Below are 26,399 nucleotides of genomic sequence, written 5' to 3'. Positions count from 1 at the left end.
GGTTCTGAGGTGATCCCAGACTATCTCTGTGAGGAGAAAAAATACCCCCCATTGTATACCTGCATGTCATGATTGGGTCAAAGCGCCTTCTCTAACATATTATCTCTCACACCCCACCCTCAATATAAGGCCAATCCAAAAATATGTCCTGAATATTCAGTGAATTTGATTTTCTCTCATGGCTCCTCATCCATCTGACCTATTCGCCAATCTATCCAAAGCTTGGCTCAGTTTGCTCACCCATCCCAACCAGATTTAGGGTCTATTATTATTATTATTATTAATAATAATAATAATAATTGCTATCATCATTATCATAATTATTAATTTCACAGGTGGGATGCTAACTGTCACTTGGTTTTTTTTTAATAGTTAACAGCCACTTTGAGGGATAAATTTTGTAAGGACCCAGGTATTTAGTCCTGTGGCTTCCCTGTGGCTGCTCCTTGTCCCTGTTCTCGCATTTAGTCTGGCTCTTACAGACTATTCTTTGCTCTCAGGCAATGCAGGTGTGGTGCATTTTCTTAGTTTCTTCTGCTGCCTCCCTGAGATGAATAATCTGGACAATGTGAGTTGATATGAAGGAAAGCTATATATTGTCGATGGTGAGTGTGCATGACTGTTGCACCAGATGACTGCTGGCTACTTTCTGGCCCTATGACTCCCTTACTCCTGCTCTCTGTTGAACTATCTTTCCCCAGGATGCCTCGCCTGCTCCTGTACTTCCAGCTCCATACAGATATCTCTGTCCTTGTAGCAGAGAACATACCTTGCACAGATGGTAGCCAATGCTAGTCCTACTCAGAGTAGAGCTATTGAAATTAATGGACAAGTGGTAGTCTTATTCATTAATTCCAGTGGGTCTGCTGTGAGTAAGGCTAACATTGGATACAGCCAATATCTGTAATTAGTACTGTCATTCATGATTTTGTCTCGGTTTCTTTTAAAGGGATTCATGAAAACATTACGTAGAGTTTGAAGAGCTGGAGCTGGTCAGAGTGACCAGCATTAGGCTGAGAAGGAAAGCTGACTCAATAAAAGCCAGCTTTTTCATCTTATAAGATATGTCCCAAACAGGAAGACAGAAGAAGAGAAGGGCAACGTAAAATAATTTCCCACCTATCATCTGCAATGGGCAGAATACATATTCATATCAAGAAGGCAAAATTAGAATATGAGGCTTGGGCCTTGATTTTTTGGGACTGTGGCAAATTTAGAAAGACATTTTGCTCATTTCCCCAGCCTTTTTATTTTTACTCCCTTGGTTTGTGTTTGTGCTTGTGTTTGTGTGTGTGTGTTCCCAAACATGCTCCCATTTCTAAATCTGTTGCTTCTATTTGAGCCACCCAAGCCTTGTTAGCATCTTGGACCTTCTTGACTTTCTGGTCCCCTTGCTCTGCTGCTGCTTCAGTTTTGCTTGTTTACACTGTCCTCCACAGCTTCTTTTCCTGCTGTAATGTTATCTATCAGCTTCTAATACATGGAACACTGAGTTATAATACTGTTTCTGGGCCTGCAGTGAACTCCACAGCTCTGCCGCAATTGACTAGTTTGAACCATTGAGGGACAGAGGCCTGGTAACAGTTGACAAAAGGATGGAGCTGCTGGTGGTTGTGATGGGAGAGGTTGAGGGGAATCTGCAACAGAATCTTCGTGGGAGAGGAGGATACATAAATATTCCTCTTCAATGTTATAGCAGCTGTTTTCAGCACCAGACATTAAAAAGAGAGCAGCTTCCTGTGTATAGACATGTACAGAGGGAAGCCAGTGTGGAGCAGATGACAGGATATTGGACTTGAGCCCAGTGGAATTTGACCCAGATTCAAATCACCATTTATCTAGATCAGCCTTTCTCAACCTGTGGGTCCCCAGATGTTGTTGGACTACAATTCCCATCATCCCTAGCTAGCAAGGCCAGAGCTCAGGGATGATGGGAGTTGTAGTCCAACAACATCTGGGGACCCACAGGTTGAGAACCGCTGATCTAGATGAAGCTCACTGGGTGTCTTTGGACCAAAACCCTCTCACTTCTGGCACATATCAGAGGCCTGTTATGAGCAGTAAAACTACACATATACTGACATCAGACCTTTGCAACCTCCCCGCTCCCCATGGCATAGCTCTGATAATGGCGAATACATTTTGCTTCCAATATCATGAAGACCCACTTAATAAATCCATTCTCTCCTTGCTTTCCAGAACCCACCCACCCCACACCAGTCATCGATTCTCCTGCAAGTGAGCACAACATGGGATATATCTGAGTTAGTTCTCTTTTATTCAGCCATAGGCCAAACATGCATGCATGCATGGAAGACCTTTACACAGGTTTATCTGACAATGCTAGAGGAAAATCCGGGAGAGGCTGAAGAGGTTACAGTGCCATAGGAGGCATGGCCATCATTTTTTACCCTGGGTTTTCTCCACGGTCCTCTGGGTGAACTTCATAGGGAGGGCTTCGTGGTAAACTATGCAAGTGAAAGGGGTTCCATTGTTCCAGTCAGAGAATGGGATTGTCAGCTTGCTGTAGATGAAGTGGGAGTTGTTGCTCTTGTCCTTCATGACTGGCGTGTTGACATGGTGATCTTCAGGCATGGCATTGTTATTCTTCAGCCACTGGATAGAAACTTCTTTTGGGGTGAATCCTGTCACCAGGCAGGTGAGCGTCAGCATTGGTGGCCGAGCACGGATTTCCTCGTTGTGTGGGGAGAAGAGGAAGACCTTGGGAGCCTTTATGTTGCCTTTGGGGGGGGGGTGATGGGGGGGGGGAATGTATGAGAGAAAAGATGTGCCAGCAGTGATTAAGATTAGAACCATTTAGTGGATGCCGCAATACATTCCCAATAATGATCCCAAAAGGCCCGTCATATTATCTGAAACTGACGAGGATTTCCCCAGAGTCTACCTGTGCTCTTCTTTCTGGTCAGGAAACAGTGCTCTCCCGCCCCCCCCAGGGGGGGTATTCAAGGGTACACAGTACCAGCACCTTCTGTTTTGTCTTTAAAAAGTATGGCACTTAACTGTAATCACTTAATGGTGAGTAATGGCACTTATTTTTCTAGAAAAAAAGCACTGCTTGTCTCCATGATATACACAGGCACCCTGCTTCTGGGCACAATTCAAAGTGTTGGTGCTGACCTTGATAGCCATAAAGGGCCCCGGCCCAGTATACCTGAAGGAGCGTCTCCACCCCCATTGTTCTGCCCAGACACTGAGGTCCAGCGCCGAGGGCCTTCTGGTGGTTTCCTCCCTGTGAGAAGTGAAGTTGCAAGGGACGGGAGCAGGCAGAGGGCCTTCTTGGTGGTGGCACCCGCCCTGTGGAACGTTCTTCCATCAGATGTCAAGGAAATAAACAACTGTCTTTTAGAAGACATCTGAAGGCAGCCCTGTTTAGGGAAGTTTTTAATGTTTGATGTTTTATTGTGTTTTAATATTCTGTTGGGAGCTGCCCAGAGTGGCTGGGGAAACCTGTATGTATGTATGTGTGTATGTATGTATGTATGTACAAATAAATAAATAAATGAACAGCTCCGCCTTCTCTGGTGGCATTCACATTCATAAATAGCATAGCAAACAAAGTTTTAGAAATTAATCTATCCATATTGCAATTCCTGTTACAATTTGAATGTCATGGCTTCTCCCCAAGAGAATCCTGGGGCTTGTGGTTTGGACAGGAGTGCTGATTATTATCTGCCAAATGGCTTGAAAAACAGTTTCAAGTACAGTAGACAGAGTAAATCCTCAGCGACAACATTAACAAGCTAGAATGCATTTAGCTGAAGCTCTTGTGCACGTGGACCTGGGTAGGAAGAAGTGCAACATGGGTTGGGCTTCTTCGAGTTGGATGAATACATAAGGTACCAAACCAAGATAGCAGAGATTTTACACAGTCTACTTTCTCTTAACAGATATACACAGGGGGCCCATAACACAGAGAATCCCAGTCTTTCCTGAGAAAGTATTGGTATGCTCAAGTTCCCACATTGTTCTTTCCAGGTACCTCCTTAAATGTATGGATTAGGCCACCAGGGCAAGGATAATGAACTGCCCTCAACAGAACCGGCTCAATCCTTCATCTACCTATCAATAGACAGATTCAGGGGTTAGAAGGATCCTTAGCTGGAGATTGAAATAGTCCCAGTGTTGCCTTCTGATAAAAAGCATGCATTGCAGGTTTCTCAAGCACCATAAAAACCTGTGAGCAGAGACAAGTGTGGAATGATTGTGCAAACCTGCACAATAGCCCCACCAGACTGTGTGAGATTGCAAAGTGTGTCCGCAATGTAAATCACAGATGAGCCAAGTGGTGCTGTGTGTTTAAGTATTCTCTTTCCTGCTGGAACACAAGGAAACCAGCCCCATGATGGGAGACCAACTCTGTTCCCCCCCTTACCTGTTGTCTTGGCAATGGTCTTAGTGATGGGAACAGCCAAGCCTGGATATTCCACCTTGCAGGTGAATTCCTCACCCTGCAGCCACGTTGTGACAGGGAGGGAGCTGGTCGCGGTGTACTTTCCATTAAGCTCTTCTTTCACTTCCAATAAACCTGGGCTCACAGGTCCTGAATTTGCCCGTGACCAGGTGACTTTCAGCCCATCTGCATTTTCCAGATTTTCCACCACACAGGTGAGCGTAGGGTCTCTGTTTATGTACAAGTCTTTTGCGGTTGGGGGCATGATTCGCACGCTAATGCCAGCGGAGGGGCAATCAGTATTATCTGGGGATACAAACGTCATGTTACTTCTCCAACCGCCCCTCCCTTCCCTGCTGTTTTAGGGGCTTGCATGCATCCTGTTAAGAAGGGCATTCCTTGCTTCAGAGTAAAAGGAATCAATAACTCCACACCTGGTACATGTATTAAAGGAAAGAAGCTGGCATTTGGTGCCCTTGGGTGTCCGAGAATCAATAAAAGCTCCATATTCCATTGTCAGTAACCAAGCAAAAAATAAAATAAAAATAGTTCCCTGTCACCCTCCATATTCCATTGTGAATAATGAGCAGGAACAAACAGTTCCCTATCACCCTCTTCTACAACATCAGTTTCTGCTATCAAGACTACATTGTTTCCTGCTTGGCAGGGGGTTGGACTCGATGGCCCTTGTGGTCTATTCCAACTCTATGATTCTATGATTCTATGATTCATTGTTCTATCCAGGAGAAGGTTTACACCATTGAGTCAAACTACATGTTGTAGAGGATGGAAAATGTCCTCTGACCCCAACCCCCTGAAGAGGATAGCATATTTGCCAAGACTTTTCATGGACATTTGCGGCACTCTGATGTCCCCTGCACTATGTCTTCCCTGAGTCCTGCTTCCAGTAGAAATGGAAAATAACTACTCTACTATTAAGGTCATGTGTACACTGCAGTCAATGGGAAAAGGTTTATTTCAATGGGCCATAATAGAAAGCAGCGCATATGTATGTATGTATGTATGTATGTATATGTACACACACACACACACACACACACACAGAGAGAGAGAGAGAGAGAGAGAGAGAGAGAGTGGTACCTTGGTTTAAGAGGACTCCCAGGTAAGTCCCACCCTCTATTGTGTGGGCAGGAACCTCCACGTATCCAGTGTGGGAGGGGGCAAAGCCAGGTTGTATTTTAGCAAGCCGCGTAGGATGGGGGGGGGCTGTGCGCAACCACACAAACCCCACCCCCCATTTGATGTGGGGAGCGATTATGAATGATTCGGTTTATGAACTCCGCAAAACCTGAAGTAGTGTCCCGTTTTGAGAACTTTACCTCGGTCTAAGAACGGAAGCCAAACAGTGGAAGGGCACCGGTGGCGGGAGGCCTGATTAGGCGAAGTGCGCCTCGGTTTAAGAACGGTTTCGGTTTAAGAACGGACTTCCGGAACGGATTAAGTTCCCAAACCGAGTTACCACTGTGTGTCTGTCTGTCTGTCTGTCTGTGTGTGTATGAATTAGGAAGGACACTATCTTGAAATGCTTAGCCCCTGAGAGGACCCTCTGTAACCTCGAAGCTGTTGTCATCCTCCCCCTTGCATTCCAGTCCATGCCCACCAAAACAGAGGAAAACACAAGTGCCAGCTCAGTCAACCTTTCCTACCTTCACATATCTTGGCTTTGCTTTTCAATTTGGTTTGGGTTGCTTCGTGGAACACCTGGCAGTGGTAGGTATTCCCAGCCTGCCAGTCTTCTTTGCTAACATTGACTGTGCTTGTGGTACTGAAGGTGTATCCGTGGGCATCCTTCCTGGGTGGTGCTGTGACCGAGGATAGCAACCCAGGTTGCCCACCCACTAGCCACTCTATCGTCACCCTGCTGGGGTAGAAGCTGGAGATAATGCAGAGCAGCTCAATGGTGGCATGCCTGGGATCACAGGAGGAATGGAGCAGGCGGACTTCTGGGACCACTGCTGGTTTCGCAGGAGAGTCTGGAGGGGTATAAGTTATGGGAAGGCAGGGATGGGTTAACTTGTCAATTTTGATTTCTCTCAGTCCCCCACCCCCCCATTCTCCGTATCTCTATACAAATATTTCTAAAATAAGTACTTATGAAAATTCATCTGCATTTTAATCTATTTTTTTCCTAACATGCTGTTTTTACATCTTGCCTAATATAAACATTTTTGCTAAGCAGTGCTCCTGATATAATGCTTTTTTATATGTTATTTATACTAATATATCCATTTTTGTGCACATCTTTCCCTAGTAGATGCATTTTTGTACACACTACTTGGCTGGAGAACTGCTTTGCAAAATTCGGATAAGTGTGAATTTGAAAGATGGCTGTGTTTTCATTCAAGTTTTGTTGTGAATTAGGTTGATTCATATTTAAATCTTAACTGAACTGATATTCTCTCCCATCCACATGTGAGGGGAATTAATACCATTTGTTTGTGATCTCTCCCCCTTCCCTATGTCTTAGTGATCTTCACTTTGCCACCTATTTCCCTCTCCACGTAAGCTTTGAGGTCTAAGTAGCTACTAGTTCATCTGCAATTCGCCTCTTTTGGTTCTCCTGTTATCATCCTCCCCACCTTTTGACATGCTGATCCCAAAGTTATGAACAGCCTCACCTTCATATCAAGGCACTTTCCCCCCACTCTATATCCCTATTCAAAGCTTGCCTCCCCCCTGTAGGTATCATGTTTTGCCTTGCCTGCTTCAGCACAAAGGATGGCACAGGGTGATCAATCCTAACCATTCCTTCCAACATTACAAGTGTGTGGGCCGTAGGAACAGCCAACCACCCCAGAACTTAATTCATTTCACTGGTTCTGCAGGTTGACAACTCATATAAGGAATTAAAATGAGGGGTCGTGAATGCCATTAGCAGCAAACACTGTGTGCGTATGTTTTGTGTTTTGGTAACATTGCTCCAAAAAAGAATTATCTATAAATGGCCACAAATCCCTCTAAATCGATCTAACCTTGAAATATATTCCAAAAAGTTGCTGCTGGATGATGCTCCAACTTGCCGCTGACAACTGAAATCCGAAATGCTGCAACCTGACTTTTTCTTATACCATTGTTGGTAGTGAATGGAGGATTCCAAACTCGTTCTCTCCACTCCAACCCCTATATTTCATTTGTAAGCCTTGTTGGGCAGAGACATTTTTTCTTTTTGGTGGTGCCTGCCATGCTTAATGTGCCTTGGACTGAGACAATAATACTACCCAAAAATATTGCATCTATTGCCCCTCTCTCTCCACCCAAGTAATTTACTTTATTTTCTTTAACCGCATTGATTGCCCATTTGAGAGTTAAAAAGCAAGCAGATAACCAAAGCCCAGAAAGACTCACGCTCAATGTCTTTGTTGGCTGTGAAGCCGGTAGCTGCATGTGTGACATTGCATTGGAACTTCTCCGATTCCCAGGTGCTGGTTGGGATGGTGAGCTGGCTGGTGAGAGTGTAGTGGCCACTGGATGAATCCAATAGTGCAGGGAAGGTTCGGATGCCGCTGGAGATGGCTCCCAAATTCCACTGTACTGTGACCGGTTCAGGAAAGTAGCCAGAGACCAGACAACCTATGGAGACCTGGGAGGCAGTAGAGGAGTCTTGGCTACAGGGAGGCAATGGGAAGACTGTCGGGGCTGTGGCACTTGCTGCAATTAAGGAGAGCAAAAGACATGTTGAAGATATGCTGTCCAGCAAATGTGTGTTCCATGGGCTGAGTGTGGGTTACACGATATCATTGTCTCATTCCTGCCCTCATCACAACATAGTAAGTGGTAATAAGTGTCTCTAGCACCACATCCATACCAACTCAAAAATGGAAAGTGTAATGCTGGTGGTCAACAGAAGAGATTTAAAGACTCTCTCAAGGCAAATCTAAAAAAATGTAGTGTAAACAATGACAATTGGGAAACACTGGCCTGTGAGTGCTCCAACTGGAGAACAGCCTTTACCAAAGGTATCACAAGCTTTGAAGACGCTTGAAGTCAGGATGAAAGGGAGAAATGTGCTAAGAGGAAGGCACGCTTGGCAAATCCTCACCATGATCAACTCCCACCCGGAAAGCAATGTCCCCACTGTGGAAGGACGTGTGGATCCAGAATTGGCCTCCACAGTCACTTACGGACTCACTGATAAAACTGTGTTTATGGAAGACAATCTTACTCGGCTACGAGTGATCGCCAGAGAAGTACAAGAAGAAATATTTGGGCCTGTGCAAAGCTTGTGTGATGCCTCGGGTGCGATTCTTCTTAGAATTAAGTTGTGAATTAAGTTATCTCCCAGACCTCTTTCAGTCCAGTAAGGAGGCCTGTCACAATTTCTATTAAGATCTTAATGATACTAGAAGCAAATCCTTTGCTCTTGGAGCCAGTGCTAACAGGAAGAGCCTTAAAGGGGCCTGGTTGCCTCTATCACAAACATTATTGAGGCAGCACATTAACCTGAAAGACATTGGGACATGCTCAAGTTCATCCATAAAGGTAAAGGTGAAGTACCCCTAGACGGTTAAGTCCAGTCAAAGGCGACTATGGGGTTGTGACGCTCATCTTGCTTCCGGCTGTGGGAGCTGGCATTTGTCCACAGACAGCTTTCTGGGTCATGTGACCAGCATGACTAAACTGCATCTGGTGCAATGGAACACCAAAATGGAAACGAGAGCGCTCAGAAACACAGTTTACCTTCCCGCCGCAGTGGTACCTATTTATCTACTGTGTGCTTTTGAACTGCTAGGTTGGCAGGAGCTGGGACCGAGCCACGGAAGCTCGCCCTGTCATGGGGTTTCAAACCACCAACCTTCTGATCAGCAAGCCCAAGAGGCTCAGTGGTTTAGACCACAGTGCCACCTGCATCCCTCAGTTCATCCATAGTTCTACTATTGCCAACAAGTTCCAAACCTATTGCCAACAAGTTCCAAACCTGGCCATTTGTTTGAGAGAGGGAAGGTATCTATTGCAACAAAGCAACAGTTTCAAATTTATTTTCTTAACCACGAGAGCTAGAAACTCTCTTGAAAATACTGAAATCTAAGGATGCTGAATTATTTGCAGAATACAAACAGCCGAACTGGCTGATTCTTTCCAAATTTGCCAAACGCTGTCCTTGAGCTGCACCAGTGAATTCCACATCAAGTTTTTGGGGCTTCAAGTTTTTAATGTATAACCAAACCAGATACTTTTTTATTTTGAATTCTACATTTATTTATTAAAAAAAAGTTGTGGGGGGAATCTTAAATCCACGAAAAGGGGGCTTTGTGGTTTATGGAAAGCAGTAAAAAGGAAGTGTGTAGTTTTTGCCTAGTTTTTACTGGTGGCAAAACTGTGTCTGGCCTATGCCTAAAGGAAATGATGTCAGGGAGGAAAAATTCTAGCAGCAGGGTGGGGAACATTTGTAACCCAAGGGTCTCATTCCATCATGAGCAATGTTCTGGGGGCACATGCTAACTGGAGTCATGTTCAAAGTCAAAAGGAGCAAAGGTGAACAGAGCAAAAGATGGAACTCTTACTTTTGCACTTTCTAGCTGCAGAAAATTCAGAGGATTCTGTGCACACATAGATTCCCCCATCCAAGTTAAGCAAGAACCAGTATCACAATTCAAGGACACTTCCCAACCAGGCAAAAAACACTCAAGGAATGGGATGTGGTAAGTCTGGGGAGGGTTGTAAAAGCTGGACGGAGAGAATGGAGGGGCAAATTTGTCCCCTAAGCATGAGGTGCCCCATTTCCCCCTGGTTCACTAGTTGAACAGCAACAGTGCTTTTTACAAATAATGCAGGTTGGGGGGGGAAATGAAGGCATATCAGCCATGTGTTATCTCTGAGACCTAGGTCTACTACCTCTGTGGGAACAAGGTCTTGCTGTCCGCTAGAGGATGCAGAGCCTTAGGCCAAGAGGGTGCTGCTGGACGTCTGTCCCATGAGAAAAACTTCAGGTTTCTCAACAGCTTGCAAATTGTAGACACATAGACAGTTCCTTTCCCCGCAGAGGTGTCACTCAGAAAGTTAGGAGGGGAAGCTTTTCCTGCCATGATGGGGAAAAACTTTAACTGCTTAGATACCTTGTTTCAAGAGTAAGACCAAGGAAACAGCCGTGTCTCTCTGGTGGCTGACTCAACAGGCAGCATACATAATAAAACAGATTATGCAACAACTCAGTAAAATGATAACATCAAGAAAAGATAACCCAGCAGTAGATAAAATCCAGGCATAAAATGGGACTGCCCAGCAATCTTTAAAAGCCAAGAAGGTGCAAATATTGTGAGAAATCCTGAGTCCAACAACATGTTCTCAAATGCTGAATGTGAGCGACATCAGCATGTGTGAGTGTTAAAGATGAGGTGTGTGAGAGATGTTTAGAAGTCTTGGGGATGCTGCTGAGCAAAAGCAACTCATAATTAAGACAGTTTCAACAACGCCCATCCCAAAGGCAAGGCAGGGACAGTGCTTTGCCAGAGACAAGTTCCAGAAAATAGGAACCATTCCTGTTAAATAGTGACAACTGCCAAACATGTCCTTCTCTAGCTACAAGACCTGGGATGCCTTTTAGTCCCATGGAACTTCCCTTCTGACCTTGCACAGGCTCCCTCTCCAGTCACCCACATCTTCTCTACCTTCCCCTCCTCAGCCAGAGCTGATGGTCAAACCTAGGAGTCCAGCACATGCTGACTCCAGCTTGCAACCACTGGAAACCACTCTCCTAATGTGGGGAGTTCATGTTTTAAGCTGTTATGCTCCTCTCTCCTCCCCCAGAAGCAGGAGCTTCCTCAGGGCTGCCATTCTCAGGTGCACCAGATACCACATTCCTTGTTCTCTAAACCACTCAACTATCCTACTCTTCTATGGCTGGGTACTCACCTCTGCCCTAACCAGCTTGGCCCCACTCATCCGTTGCAGCCCACTCCAGAGAGAACCCAGGGCTCCTGTTTACTTCAGCCCTTGCAGCCTAGCAAAACTTAGGGGTCTTTTTGCCCCAAAGAACACTTTCTGAGCAGGGAGCAGAACTTAGGCTCCTCAAAGCCGCTTGCTTCCTAACCCTCTTGTTCCTTGGCTGAGCTTGCAGTTTCAAGTCTCAAGAGACGAAGCCCTAAAGCGACACATTACAGCTCGGGCATTGGACAGGCATTCAAGTAGCCCACTGGCTCCCCCACAGCCCCCACCCTGTCAGCTTCTCGTATGGCTTTCCTGAAGCCAGACCCTGAGCTGAGAGCCAAGCTAAGGTAGCCTTCTTGATCCAAGACAGCTTCCTTGAAGCCTACTATTCAAGTAAGAATTGGGGGATCTCCAGGCTGAGATTCATGCCTGGAGCAGATCCAGCCCCCATGAAGCCTGTTACCCCTTTTGAATGGTCAGGAATTTCCCAGTTGAGCATCAGGCTTGGATCAGACTTTCAGAAAGCACCTCCTGCTGTCTACCAGCTTCCTACATCTGAAGGGTCAGGAACCTCCTAGCCCTCAGCCAGCCCCTGCCCCCTGGTTGCTCCCTTTCGGCTTCTTGCAGCCTGTTGTGGCTCAGGAAGTTTATGGATCCCTCAGTTTGACGCTGGGCTTGGCACAGGCTTTAAGATACTTCCTTGCTCCTGGAGCCTGTTGTGGATCTGGGAGGCCAAAAGCACCATAGATGAGCGCCAGGCATGGGGACAGGCTTTCAGGCAGCTCCTCTGCTCCCTACCAGGCTGGAGCCTCCTGCTCATCTGGGTGGTGGTGGTCAGAAATCTGCCAGCTAAGCATCTGAGTGGACTTTCAGTCACCTTCCTTGCCAAATGAAGCCTAACATTCTTCTGGGAAGTTTTGGAGACTCCCAGCTAACTTAGTTGGTCTTTAAGGTGTTACAGGAAGGAATTTTTTTATTTCGACTATGGCAGACCAACACGGCTACCCATCTGTAACAGCTAGCATCAGGTTAGAGCAAGCTCTTCAGGCAGCCCCTTGTTCCCTGCCATCTCCCCTGAAGTTTGCTGATTGATAGTACCTCCCAGCTGATCATCAGGCTAACGGCGGACATCCAGAGAGCTTGCCGACTGCTTCCCACTAGCTTATGTGAAGTCTTACATTGATCTGAGTTAGCAAGAACCTTCCAGCTGTGTGTTAGGCTTTGGGCAGGCTTCCAGGCAGCCTCCCACCTTGCTGCTCCCTGCTAGCTGGTTTTTGTGAAGCCTAACACACAGCTGGGTGGTCAGAAATCTCCTAGTCAGTCACTAGGCTTAGGGCAGCCATCCAGCCAGTCTCCCCTCTCAGCTGCTGCCCACCAGCTTCTGTAAATTCTAATGCTCAGCTGGATAGTCGAAAGTCTCCCAGCTGAGCTTGGGACAGGCATCTAGGCTGTCCCATCTCCTGGATGCTCCCTGCCAGCTTTTGTGAATGATAGCACTCAGGTGGGTTGTCACATACCTTCCAGTTGTGCACCAGGCATCAGGAAACCCCACTGGCTGTTTCCTACCAGCTTTTGTGACTCCGAGCACTCAGCTAGGTAGGCAAGAAACTCCTAGCTGAGCATCATGCTTGGGACAGGCATTTCGTCAGCCCACCCAGCTGCTTCCCACCAGCTTTTCTGAAGTGCCACTCAAACGTGGGTGGTCAAGAATCTCCCAGCTGAGCACCAGCTGCTCCCCAGCACCTGCAGAAGCTTTACACTGTGGGCTGGCTTCGGCCTTCCTATGTGTGCCAAGATCAGCTTCCTTGAAGTAGGTATTGAAGAATCTCCCAGCTGAAGATCAGGTGGGACAGAGCTCCAGTCCCCCACCCCCGGTCCATTTATTCGCGCCTGCTGCTTCAACATGATGCCTGGAGTTTATCAGTTGAGCGTCAGGTGGATTTTATAGCACTCCCTTGCACCTGTCCAGCTTGTTTGAATCCTAGTGCTCAGCTGCAAACCAGGAACCTCCCAGCTAAGTATCAGGCTTGGGACAAGCTTTCAAGTAGCTCCCCTGCTCCCTGCGAGGCTGAAGCCTGCTGCTCATCAAGGAGTGGGGGCAGTGGCAGAAATCTCCCAGCTAAGCATCTGGCTGGAGTAGACTTTCAACCACCCTCCTCCTTGCCAGATGAAGCTTAATCTGAAAGTCAGGAAACTCCCAGCTAGGCATTAGGTTAAAGCAGGCTCTCAGGCAGCCTCTTGTTCCCCACCAGCCCTATCAGTCTGCTGATTTTCTGATAAGCCAAGTATCTCACAGTTGAGCACCTGGCTTTTGCTATGCATCTACATAGCCCCCCCCAACTGCTCCCCCCCGCCGGCTTATGTGAACAGCTAGGTGGTCAAGAACCTCGTATCAGGCTTGGGGCAGCCATCTGGGCAGCCCACCCACCTGGCAGCACCTGACTAGCTTTTGTGAAGCCTAACTCTCAACTGGGTGGTCAAGAATCTTCCTGTTGAGCATGAGGCTCAGAGCAGGAATCCAGGTGCCCTCCTCCCAACTGCTCCCCACCAGCTTACATAAAGCCTGGCGTTCAGCTGGGTGGTCAAGAATCCCCCAGTTGAGCACCGGGCTTGGAGCAGGCCTCCATGCACCCACCCAGCAATTGCAAAACCTTACACATAGCCCTGCTTCTTAACTGCTTCCTCCACCAGCTTATGGGAAGACCAACAGCTAGGTAGGTGGCAAAAAATCTCCCAACTGAGCGTGCGGCTTGGGACAGCCATCCAGGCATTCCCCTCCCCACCAGTTTTTGTGAATTACATCACCTGGGTGGGTTGTCAAATACTTGTGCCTGAAGCTTGCTGCCGGCATCAGGAAACCTCTGAAGCTGCTCCCTACAGATTTTGTGGCTCCTAGCACACAGCTAAGTAGTCAAGAATCTTCTAGCTGAGCATTGGGCTTGGGGAGGCATTTCGGCAGTCCACCCACCCGGCTTCTACCCTCAGCTTTTGTGAGCACCTGGCTTTTGCTCCCCCAACTGAGCATCAGGCTTGGGGCAGCCCCACCGGCAGCTCCCAAGCACCTATAACACCTTGCATTCAGGGCTGGTTTCAACTTTCCTCTGCTCCAGGATTAGCTTCCTTGAATCCTAATACTGAACTAGGTATTGAATTGTACTGCTGTGCATCAGGTGGGACATAGCTCCAGTCCCCCCCCCTCCAGGGTTCATGAAGTATACTGCTCATGTATGAAGCCAGGCGTCTTACAGCTGACATGGATTTTATAGCACTCCCTTGCACTTGTCCAGCTTGTTGCAAGCCCTAGTGCTCAGCTGGGTCCTTGCCATCTCCCAGCTGGGTCAGGCTTTTGGGTAGCTCCCTTCCTCCCCACCGGCTTCCCATAAGCCTTGCACCCCTTCGAGAGAGCAGGAGTCATTAGGCTTGGAGTAAGCTTTCAGGTACCTTCCCTGGCCCATTAGTTTAAAGCCTGCTGCGGTGAGGTGAGGAATTTCACAGCTGATCATCTGACTTTCAGTCTCCTCCTTCCACCCAGCCAATTCCCTGGAAGCCAAATGTTCACTGGGAAGTTGGGAAACTCCTAGCATTTGAGCAAGCTTTCAGGTAGCCTTCGTCTGCCCAACCCACCTCTTTGAAGCTCAACATTCCTCTGGGAGCTCAGGAGCTTCCCAGTAGACTATGAGGCTTCAGCCAGTCTCTAAGGTAGCCCCCTTGCCCTCCTCCAGCTTCCTAGCATAAACCATAGCTTGGAGGCAAGAAGCGGCTTGGTAGGTAACCCAACTTAGATCTAGCTGAGTAACAAGCCTGGGAGAAGTTAGCAAGGAGCCCCGGGGCTTTTCTCACCTACCTTCTTAAGGCTTCTCTCTTGACTGAGTGGTGGGAAGCTTCTGAGCTGAATGTGGCACTTGGGGAAGGTTCATGTGTCCATGTTGCTGTAGCCTGACACTGGAACATAGGAAGCTTCCTTATATTGAGCTCAGTATTGCCTACAGTATTGCCTGGCAGTCCTCCTTGCCTCATAAGCAGCTGCTCCAAGCTCTTTCTACTCCCGTTTCCCTTACATAAAGATGCTCAGTTGCGGTAGATAGTCCCTTTCTATACAAACGTAACAGAGTCCCATAATTTCTAAATATTATTTTTTGTTGTCTAAGATGTAATTCATAATCCAATGACACCTTTGCTACAAAAGCTAAAACACTCTCCTACTGTCTAGGTAATATAGGAATCTCCAATTCTTAATTCCATTCTTTTATCAGAGTCTGCATATCAAATTGATTGATTGATACCAAATATCTATCAAAAATTAGTAACCAGCTTTTTGCTCTCAAAGGATTTAACCAATTGTTCTAGTATTTCTGGTGTCTTCGATGCTGGTCCAAATAGGGTTATTAACAAATGCTGCCATTGCAGATACTTTAGGCCACCTCTGGAAAGTGGTAAGTATCTTTTAATGCAGCATATGTATAAAAGTCATCTTATTCAATTGGTCCAGAATCAATGTACCTGCATCCACCCGACCTTCCATACTATAATTCCCCTGCCCCCCAACGTAAAGAACAAACCCTCTTCTGAACTCACCGATCCCAAGGTTGGAGATGATTGAAGCAACCAGACCTCTGTTGGATGACCCACAGTCTGTTTCTGTTGGGGAGTCATTTCCGCCGCAATGAGGCCTTCAGAGTTCCCCCCAAGTTCTTAAGAAGTCCCTTTAAAAAGAACACTGACATCCTGAGAGCTGGCGTGAAGGTGTGAAAATAATAATAATCAGAAATGAGGTCCAGGGGATATATTTGGGAGCCAATCACTTCCTCTTTTTTATCACCTGGTTTAACACCTTTTCAAAACCCAAAAGTTCCATTGCTCAGAAAAACAAGGCTATATGAAGTACCGGAATTGGGCTGAATTTGGCCTGCAAAAACTCAAACCACTTGTTTTTCTCTTACCTATGCACACATTAATTAATTAGTTGATTAAACTTAACAGGGTTAGTTTGGTTTTTGTCCAGGGGCAATCAAGGCGATGTATAATACCAAGGGGAACTAAAGATACACAGGATTCCAAAGTATTAAACAAACAGTATACCTGTAAATGGCCTAGTATACCTGAAGGAGAGTCTCCACCCTGATCATTCAGTCTGCACACTGATGTCCAGCTCTGAGGGCCTTCTGGCGCTTCCCTCCCTGTGAGAAGTGAGGTTACAGGGAACCAGGCAGAGGGCCTTCTCGGTAGTGGCACCGGCCCTGTGGAACGCCCTCCCGTCAGATATCAAAGAAATAAACAACTATCTGACTTTTAGAAGATATCTGAAGGCAGCCCTGTTTAGGGAAGTTTTTAATGTTTGCTATTTTATCGCTTTTTTATTCTGTTGGGAGCCACCCAGAGTGGCTGGGGAAACCCAGCCAGATGGGTGGGGTATAAATAAATTAATAATAAAAATACTACTACTACTACAATTTTGCAGGTAGCCAGACCTCCAGTAACTTGCCTTGTTCCTCTTTCTCACCAGTGAGTTGAAAATCCCACTGAATCAGTAAGGATTACTTCTGAGCAGACAGGTATAGGGTTGCATGGTCAATTTTGGTGAACTTAGTGAGGTATGACGTTGTTGTAAGTGGAATTATTTCCAGCTATAAGGATGGCATTGTCCAAGCCTGAGTGCCATTCTAGGCCTCACCCTCATTTAGTAACCATTTTTGTATCACACTTCATTCCCACTGATGGTTTCCAATTCTTACTTGGGATAGATTAAATTTTGAGGGCAATACGTCTATAATCTATGGTTGATATTCAATGACGTCCGCCTGCTTGTGAAACGTAAGACTGCTTGTGCAACAGGACCTCTCTGGTTCCTCTTCTCCTGCCACCAGCCCCAACATGTGCTCTAAAATCTCCTCTGGAGAGTCCCTCAACCTTAAAGAACATATTTTGGGGCATATTGAAAGCTGCAGTGGGAAGGAGAAGACCTGTTGTGTGGCCAGGTGTCTGCTTGCATCCTGCCTTTCAATCGATAGAAAAATATACAAGGCAGTATGCCGTATTTTATAAATCACCATCACCATTTATAAATGTAATAGCAAAATGACACATAAAACTCCCATCAGCAGAGGGAATGTAGGATGCTGCCTTATTTAGCCCAATAATGCCCACACTGACTGGCAGTGGTGCTCCAGGGTCTGACTGGCAGGGGTCTCTCTCAGCCCTTTCTCAGGATACCAGGGATTGAAAAAAACAGACTGGCATCTGCGGTTGCATGTGCAAGCCGTAGCCAAATTAAACTAAACTCCACTGGGAGTATTTCAGGGATTCCTTAAGCCAACGAATTGAAAACTGGGAGAAAAGAGAATAAATTATACTTTGAGAAGCCTGATGAAACCAGAAAAAAGGACAAACCCACCCTGTAGTTTCAGGCAGTAGGGTAATTCCAAGCCATCCTATAGGGAAAGCCCTAAAACTCCTCATGAGGTAATCTCTCTCTCTCTCTCTCTCTCTCTCTCTCTCTCTCTCTCTCTCTCTCCAGTGCTTTTTTTCTAGGGGGACTCAGGGGTACGCATACCCCTAAATCTTTGTACTTTTGTCCATTTACTGTATTTATTTCCCCTGATTTCAACTATAAAATGGTGATTTTCTTGAGTCAAAATGAGAGTACCCCTAAACATATTTTTTTTAGAACAAAGCACTCTCTCTCTCTATCTATTTATCATCATCATCTATCTATCATCTATCTATATCTATCTATCTGTCTATCTATCTATCTATCTATCTATCTATCTATCTATCTATCTATCTATCATCTATTTATCATCTATCTGTCTATCATCTATCTATCTATCTATCTATCTATCTATCTATCTATCTATCTATCTATCATCTATCTATCTATCATCTATCTATCTATCTATCTATCTATCTATCTATCTATCTATCATTATCATCTATCTATCATCTATCTATCATCTATCTATCTATCTATCTATCTATCTATCTATCTATCATCTATCTATCTACTATCTATCTATCTATCTATCTATCTATCTATCTATCTATCTATCTATCATTATCGTCTATCTATCATCTATCTATCTATCTATCTATCTATCTATCTAGCTAGCTAGCTATCTATCTACCATCTGTCTATCTGTCTATCTATCTATCTATCATCTATCTATCTATCTATCTATCTATCTATCTATCTATCTATCATCTATCTATCTATCATCTATCTATCTATCATCTATCTATATGTATCATCTATCATCTATCTATCTATCATAATCTATCTATCATCTATCTATCTATCATCTATCTATCTATCTATCTATCTATCAATCATCTATCTATCTATCTATCTATCTATCTCTATCTATCTATCTATCTATCTATCTATCTATCTATCTATCATCTATCTATCTATCATCTATCATCTATCTATATGTATCATCTATCATCTATCTATCTATCTATCTATCTATCATCTATCTATCTATCTATCTATCATCTATCATCTATCTATTTATCTCATCTATTTATTTAAAACTGCCATGGTAAAAGCCTCCTTTGAGTTATTTTGTTCTTACAACCAAGCACATATGAATTTTATGAAATATATAAGTTACCCCTAGAAGGAAAAATATGTGGGAGTGGGGGTGGCGTTAGAGCCTTTCAAATCCTCATGGAAAAAACTCCTGAGAGAATTGGTGATAATACACTTATTTGTCTGTGACTTTCCAGAGGCTCTTGCCTTCTTGGAAGTGCTCCCCTGACCCTCCGAGCCTTGAGGGGGCAGAGAGAGAGAAACATTTAGATCCTGCAATCCTGGCATCTCCATGGGGGTGGGGAAGGAAAAGGGCAGGAAAAAACCCCCTCAGCTGGAAGATTGCTCCCATATCTCTGCCCCAGTTTGCTCACATCCCTGGTGTTCTGAGGAGAAGCATCTAACTTTCTTACGGAACCAATCCTGCAACTTGTTAGCGTCTTTACCAGGCGTCTCACATCTTAAGTTCCTTAAGTCCTTAAGTCCCTTAAGTCTCTGAGGGAGGAGGGACCTCCACATAGAGGGAACACAGTGATTGTCCAGAAAAGCAAAACTTGACACACCAAATGCATATTCTCCAACATTTCTTAGATGGAACACAGGGATATCCTAAGGAAAAGGAGGACATTCCAGGATAAAATCCGAAACGGGGACGGCTTCTGTAAATCCAGGACTGTCCCTGGAAAATAGGGACACCTGGAGGGTCTGAAAAGGCAGAGAGTGAACTACATAGGAGAGGAAGATGCAGACTGGAGGTCAAATGAAATGCGGTTAAGAAAAGACAGAATATTTATTGTTCTTGTGCATTGCCAGGAAACTAATATAAGTATTTATTTTCTTTCACAAACAGATATACTGTAGCTACACAAGTATCAGACTCCTCTTCTGTATTTGGGGTTATACAGTGAATTGCAGCACTCTGCAGCAACCAGAGACCTGAAGTGGAACTTCATCCACAGTAAGCTATTAACACACTCTGTGCTTTTGCTAGAAGGGCTAAAATAAACCCTCAGAAGAACAACCTTGGTTAAAGTTGAACCACCCTCACTTCTCCCTCAGAAAGGTCACCCTTCTTCTCTTTGAAGGCTAAGTTTCAGCAGCACCATCTTCCCTCTCCGCACATTTCTGAGCTGGCTCCATGATGTTAGGAGAACATCTGCTGGAGAAGGGGGCAGGAACAGGACCTCATAGGAACTTGAACATTTGTGAGATCCCTTTTTATGCCTCCTAAATGGTGCCCGTTCGTTCCCTTCTGGGCTTTCTATGAAGAACTGTTCTTTCTAGTAAGAGCTGTCTGACAGTGGAGCAGTCTCCCTCGTGAGGTTGTGGACTCTCCTTCCTTGGAGGTTTTCAAGCAGAGGTTGGATGGCCATCTGTCATGGATGCTTTAGCTGAGATTCCTGCATTGCGGGGTTTGGACTACATGACCCTTGAGATCCATCTCAACTCTACAATTTTATGATTTTATGACCTCTCCCTGCTGTGTTTACTATGAAGGAGTCCTTTGTCTCTTAGTAAATGCAGTATATTCCTGAGAGGGAACCGCCCCCCCCATGATGACATAGAAAGCAGCATTGCTCACCTCACTTGTACTACAAGCAGGTGAATGAGAAGCTCCTGCCTCAGAGCACTGGGCTTGCCAGAGGAGGAGCCATTGGAGTCTGGCTGGTCCCTTGCTGGATGACCACCTTGGGCAGAGGTGGCAGAAGCAGCGGACAAAGATGTAACAGCTTGTGCACATCTCAGGGTTCATCCACAGTTACCTTTGCCCCACTCCTTCCAAGCATAGATAGATGCTTAAAAGCTCCATGTTTTCTATTTGTTTATTTATTGGTTTTCACATATTACATTACAATACAGATGTACCAGAGCCAACACCTTTTCCTCCCCATCCCCCCATACATTTACATTTATATTTCCTCAATCCATCATATTATTCTTTTCTCCTTCCTCCCACTTCCCTCCGCCCCCACTCGATTTCCTCCACATTATACAATTTACAATAATCTTGCATTCTACAATCTTCTCAAATCATCTATATATTCTTATTATCTTTCCTTACTAATTTTTCTTCCGTCCAGTACTTCACATTTTAATCTAGGCATATTAGCGTATCTTTTTTTGAGCAACATTTTGCCATATATTCATCAAAACATTTCCACTTCTTTTTTAATTTTTTATTTGACTGATTTCTTATTATAGCAGTTAATTTTGCCAAAATAAAATATTCATTTATGGTAGTTTACAAATCCATTCCTCCTTTGTAGGTATAGTTTGTGATTTCCACCTAGGAGCAATCACTATTCTAGCAGCTGTACTTGCATATAGAAAAATCCACACACACCCCACCTGTGGTATCTCTTCATCTATCAATCCAAGGAGATATGTCTCTGGTTTCTTTGTTATTGATATTTTCAACATCTTCTTTAGTTCTTCATGTACTACTATCCGAAATTTCTTAATTTCCTCATACCTCCACCACATGTGTATTGTTCCTATTTCTCCACCACATCTCCAACAGAAGTTGGATTTCAATTTATATATCTTTGCCAACTTAACTGGTGTTAAGTACCACCTATAGAACATCTTTACAAACTTTTCTTTAATTGTATATGAGGCAGTAAATAGTATATCCTCTTGCCAGAGTCCATATTTTTTATTTTTTGTTTTGTTTTCACCCCAGAGATTTCTCCCCAAAACCCACTCTTTAGTGCTCATTTGGAAAAAAGCGTCCATTTGGGTTGCTGTGGAGTACTGCTTGCTCCAAATGAGCTTTAAAGAGCGGGTTTTCACGGAGAAAGCTCTGGAGGAGTAGCTTCTGTCCAATGCCCAGGAGGGGACTGCAGCCATAGCACCCCTCCAACTGTGACCCCTCGGGAGGTACCCCTATTTGATGTAGGTCATATCCCTCCGAGGTGGTTTACCCTTAGTTGCATTCCCAGCAGACAGGCTGAAGTGAAATAAACTGGTTTCCCCAAATGCCTATGCCAAACTGTTCACAACTGTACCCAATAAAACATCTAACCCAATAAAAGTTGTGGCTTATTTGAAACCATAAACTATATCCTGTTGTCTTATTTGGTAATTTACTCCCTGGAGAACTGCGGGGTCACGGGGTCTTGGCATGCAAGTAAAGGGTGAGGAAACTGTGGCCCTCCATAGGTTGTTGGACTGCAAGACCCACCATCCCTGACTATTTGTTATGCTGGCTGCGACTTTTATGAGTTGGAGTCCAACAACATCTGCAAGTCTTCAGGTTCCCAAACCGCTAATTTTTATGGGACAACAGGCGGAATTTTCAAAAGAGGATGAAGCTCCTTCCTGAAAGTATGTGAAGGAGGAGCAAAAACGAAACAAAAACCTTCAGAAGGCAATTTTATTTATTTATTTATTTTATTATTGTCTAGTAAATATAGTTATGACCGCAAAACATGCAGTACAGTGGTACCTCGGGTTACATACGCTTCAGGTTACATACGCTTCAGTTTACAGACTCTGCTAACCCAGAAATATTACCTCAGGTTAAGAACTTTGCTTCAGGATGAGAACAGAAATCGTGCAGCGGTGGCACAGTGGCAGTGGGAGTCCCCATTAGCTAAAGTGGTGTTTCAGGTTAAGAACAGTTTCAGGTTAAGTACGGACCTCCGGAACGAATTAAGTTCTTAACCCAAGGTACCACTGTATATGAAAATAGCAGAAACTAGCTAAAAATAGCTAGAAAATAGCAGCGGCGGTGAGAGGACAGGAAGACCCCTGGCAGCGGCAGCGGTGGGGTTGGCTTGAGCGAGGAGGGGCGAGTGCTCACCGGTTTGCTCTAGCCCGGCAAGAGGAGGAGCAGCAGTGCTGTCACCTCCACCGCGGCCACCCCAGATTCCCCTCCCCAGGCACCAACAGGGAGAATGATGGAGCTCCAGTCTGCGCTGCTACTACAGAGACAGCTGGCATGTCAATTCATCCGTCAGTCGGGGCAAAACAAAACGTTTAGGGGTATGCGTCCCGCTGTGTCTGCCCAGAAAAAAAACACTGATTGTGACCACAAATCATGTAATATATATAAAAGCGCAGAAATGTCCTCAGTGCCAGTCATGGGGCTGAGGAAGAACAAATTGTTGGTATTGTGTGGGTTTTAAACTGATTGATTGAAATATTCAGTATAGAGAAGGACAATATTCAGAATAGGACATTTATGTAGAATGCTTAGGTCAGGTCAGGACAGGTCAGTGTCTCCAATAGCTGGGTGAGGCTGGATGCCTACTAGTGATGAGGGTATGTTGGATGAGCAGGCACAGCATATGGCAGAACATGGGGTTGAGAGTAGATCTGAAGCTCTGAAATGGGGAGAATCCAGTGGATACCCAGCCTGCAGTCATATGTATACTTAGATGTATGCCCCATTGAACTCAGGAGGACTTAATGCTGAGTAGATGTGCCAAACTCCTTTCTCAAGGCCTGTGGGACTGTCTCCACACCTTGGGTTGGGAGTACTAGTTGCTCTTCTTGACAGCCACTGTGGGAAACAGATGCACAACGGGCCAGTAGGCTTCCAGTCTTGGGAGTGCAGTCTCAGCAAATGACATAATATGACGAGTCCAACTCCAAGTTCTAACAAAATTGCCTCTCTGTCCTTCATTTGATGGGGCTTCATTGTCCCCCTACCAGGGAAGAGAAGCAGACAGCAGAGAGAAGCTTCAGTTGTTAATGCTGGAAACGGAGTCCTATCTCCAGCCAGTGACTTCTTCTTTGCACATCTCAAAGTGTAGGACAAGAGCTCTCAGGAAAATGCTTCTAGGCCAATCATTGGTGCACATTCTTATAGTCAGGGCCTGCTGGCTGCTTTTTCAGGACCACCACAGTGGAGAAGAGCCATTTTACCTGCAGGAAGGAATGAGAGTGAGGAGAAAGGAAGACACAGAACAGAAGTGCGTGTGGAAGAAGAAAGATCTGCATGTTCTATTTGTCATTCGTGGTTTTGTCCTCCCTGTTTCCTGCCAGTCACAGGTTGCAAGTTGTATGATGTATTATTACTTACCCTGTACTTATTCCTTATATTTACTTATTTATTTATAAACCACCAGCTCACAAGAAAGTGTAAGAACATAGAAGAACCCTGCTGGATCTGGTCAAAGAGTGTCCATGCAGTCTGGCCTCCTGCTCCCACAGTGGCCAACCAGATGCTGTAGTGGAAAGCCCAAAGGCAGGATTTGAATGCAACTGGTACTAAGAGGAACACTGTCTTGAGCAATGAAGGTGGAACCTAGCCATTGAGGTTGGTAGCCATTGATAGCCTTCCTCCTCCAGGAATTTGTGTGATCATTTCTAAAGCCATCAAAGTCTGGGGCCATCACTACCTCTTGTAGGAACAAATTCAATAGCTTAGCTATGCTGTGTGAAGAAGTACTTTCTTTTGGCACTGTATACTAACATCATTCCTTGCCATCCTTCTGCATCTTCCTATCCCATTTTTAAATATATTTTTTTATTAAATTTTTTGTTTTACACTTTAGAATATTCATTTAAACAACCTTAAAATGCCAATGACTTCCTTTCTTCTCTTTCCATGGTTCTTTTTGCATATTATAAATCCCTGCATATTTTACATAAACTAAACCATTCAGTATTCCATTATTATATCCAACAAAATTTGTTTACACTGTTGAATTTATCTTAATGCTGCCAACTTTCTCAAGTGTACAAAATTCCCCCCATACATTCAATAAACATTTCCCAATCTTCTTTAAACATATGTTCTTCTTGTTCTCTTATTCTATATGTTAGGTCCACAAGCTGCGTTTATTCCATCAGTTTAAGTTGCCATTCTTCTTTAGCTGGGACCTCACTCATTTTCCATTTTGGGGCTAACAAAACATAGGCTGCAGTGGTGGCATACATAAACAACCTTTTCTGACACCTGGGAATTTCCGTCTGAATTATCCCCAACAAAAAGGACTCTGGTTGTTGTTTTTTTTTGGGGGGGGGGAGGGAAGTACTTCTAAACATTTTTTTCAATTCATTGTGGATTATTTCCCAATACGCTTTTAACCTTTTACAGGTCCACCACATATGGAAGAACGTACCCTCAACCATTGCATCTCCAGCAACTTCCTATCCCTAAACTTCTCTTGCAGATCAGCAAGTCAAATATTTTCCTTCATCCCAGTCATCTGATTTTAATGGGGTATCTAATGGACTATTTGGCATCAAGGATATGTAAACGTATGTGCCGAGTCCTTCACAGAACCATTCACTAATTTACAATAAAGAGTACAAATATTTCAGCCTTATCCTTTGCTTCCCACCCTCCATCCCAGTGGTGTTTCTGCTGCCTCTGTCACTCCACATCGTAAGATTCAAATGTAGACATATAACAGACGTTCCTCTCTACTCACTTTGAACAGTGTAATGGTGGCACTGTAAGAAACACTGAGGAGGAAGAGAATGAAGAAAACAAAGATGGTGACCCAGAGACGATCCATTTCCTCCTCTTTTTCATCGCTGTAATCATCAATTGTTGACACAGCCACCTCTGTGAGGGGGAGAGAGAGAGACGTCATTTCCAGTGTTCAGCATAAAATATCCCATAACTTCAGCCATCCCTTCACCCACCACTAATATCTAATTGTACATATAGAATTATGCCGAATTACGTACTACTAATATTATTCCTTCTATTTCGTACAGTCTAACATAGACTACAAAATCCATGATGCACTAACTATATACCTGCAAGATCACCTGTGGCCTATATAACAATTAATATTATCTAAATTTTGCAATAGTGGCTTGGTGTTGGCTCTTTGGGAACTCTCTCTGTTCACCCCACGTAATGTTTGTGCCTTGTCCTACAGAGTAACTTCACTCTATTGCAACACTTCTCTCTCTCTCTCTCTCTCTCTCTCTCTCTCTCTCTCTCTCTCTCTCCCCTTCTCCCTTTTCCGACACTCTGCCTAAAGTACCAGTTCATCTAATTCTCATCAGTTTGTTTAGGATGAACCTGTTGTGCAATGTGTTTCAATTCATCTGCAGAATGCTATTTGCCTTCCATTTTTTCAGGTAATAAATCAATGAGGAATAGCAATGTTCAGAGGTGTTCAAAACAGTTGCTTAACCGTTTCACCACATGACAAAATACATCCTAGTCTTGACAGTTTCAGTGAGTCACAGAAGATGGCTGGATGGAATAATCCTCAATAAATGAGGAGGTGGGCATGTTTTAGCACAGTCTTAAATTAACTCGTTTTCTGAGGGATGTCCAGAAAGGCCACGCAGTGAGCTTCATGGCTGAGGAGGGATTTGAATCTGGAGTTCTAAGCACCAAAACAAACACTAACCAGTACATTAAGTACTGTTAACACTGACTCAAGGAGTAACCAGGGAGCAGGTGTGGGTAGGGAGTTTGTGTGTGATGGCTGAGGCTGGACCCTTGCAGCATAACTAGGACAAGAGTGACTTAGTGGAGATGTTGTGTCTGGTTTCCAAAAGGAGGGGTGACTGGGGAAAAGTGTACTTGAAAGTTCCATTTTCTCCCTTCTCCGATTTTGTAAAATGTCAGAGATTTTGCTCTTTCGTATTTGATGG

At 44.7% G+C, this 26,399-nt stretch overlaps 1 long non-coding RNA gene and 1 gene segment (V, D, J or C); both read right to left on the bottom strand.

Annotated features, from left to right (window-relative positions):
- Nucleotides 1-2,400: 2,400 nt before the first annotated feature.
- On the bottom strand, nt 2,401-4,736 carry LOC308460943 (Ig gamma chain C region-like). The segment is given in 2 exons: nt 4,394-4,736; nt 2,401-2,741 (listed from the first exon to the last, which is right to left on the bottom strand).
- Nucleotides 4,737-22,186: 17,450 nt separating this feature from the next.
- Nucleotides 22,187-25,979, bottom strand: LOC308461044. Its single transcript, XR_013978779.1, has 2 exons — nt 25,211-25,979; nt 22,187-23,696 (listed from the first exon to the last, which is right to left on the bottom strand). It is a non-coding gene; the product is annotated as an uncharacterized lncRNA (long non-coding RNA).
- Between the last annotated feature and the right edge of the window lie 420 nt (nt 25,980-26,399).

This window comes from Podarcis pityusensis, assembly GCF_964106645.2.
Source record: "Podarcis pityusensis genome assembly, chromosome: 13".
NCBI lineage: Eukaryota > Metazoa > Chordata > Lepidosauria > Squamata > Lacertidae > Podarcis > Podarcis pityusensis.
The sequence above is the reverse complement of the archived record's forward strand: the minus strand, read 5'-3'. Positions and strand labels throughout refer to the sequence as shown.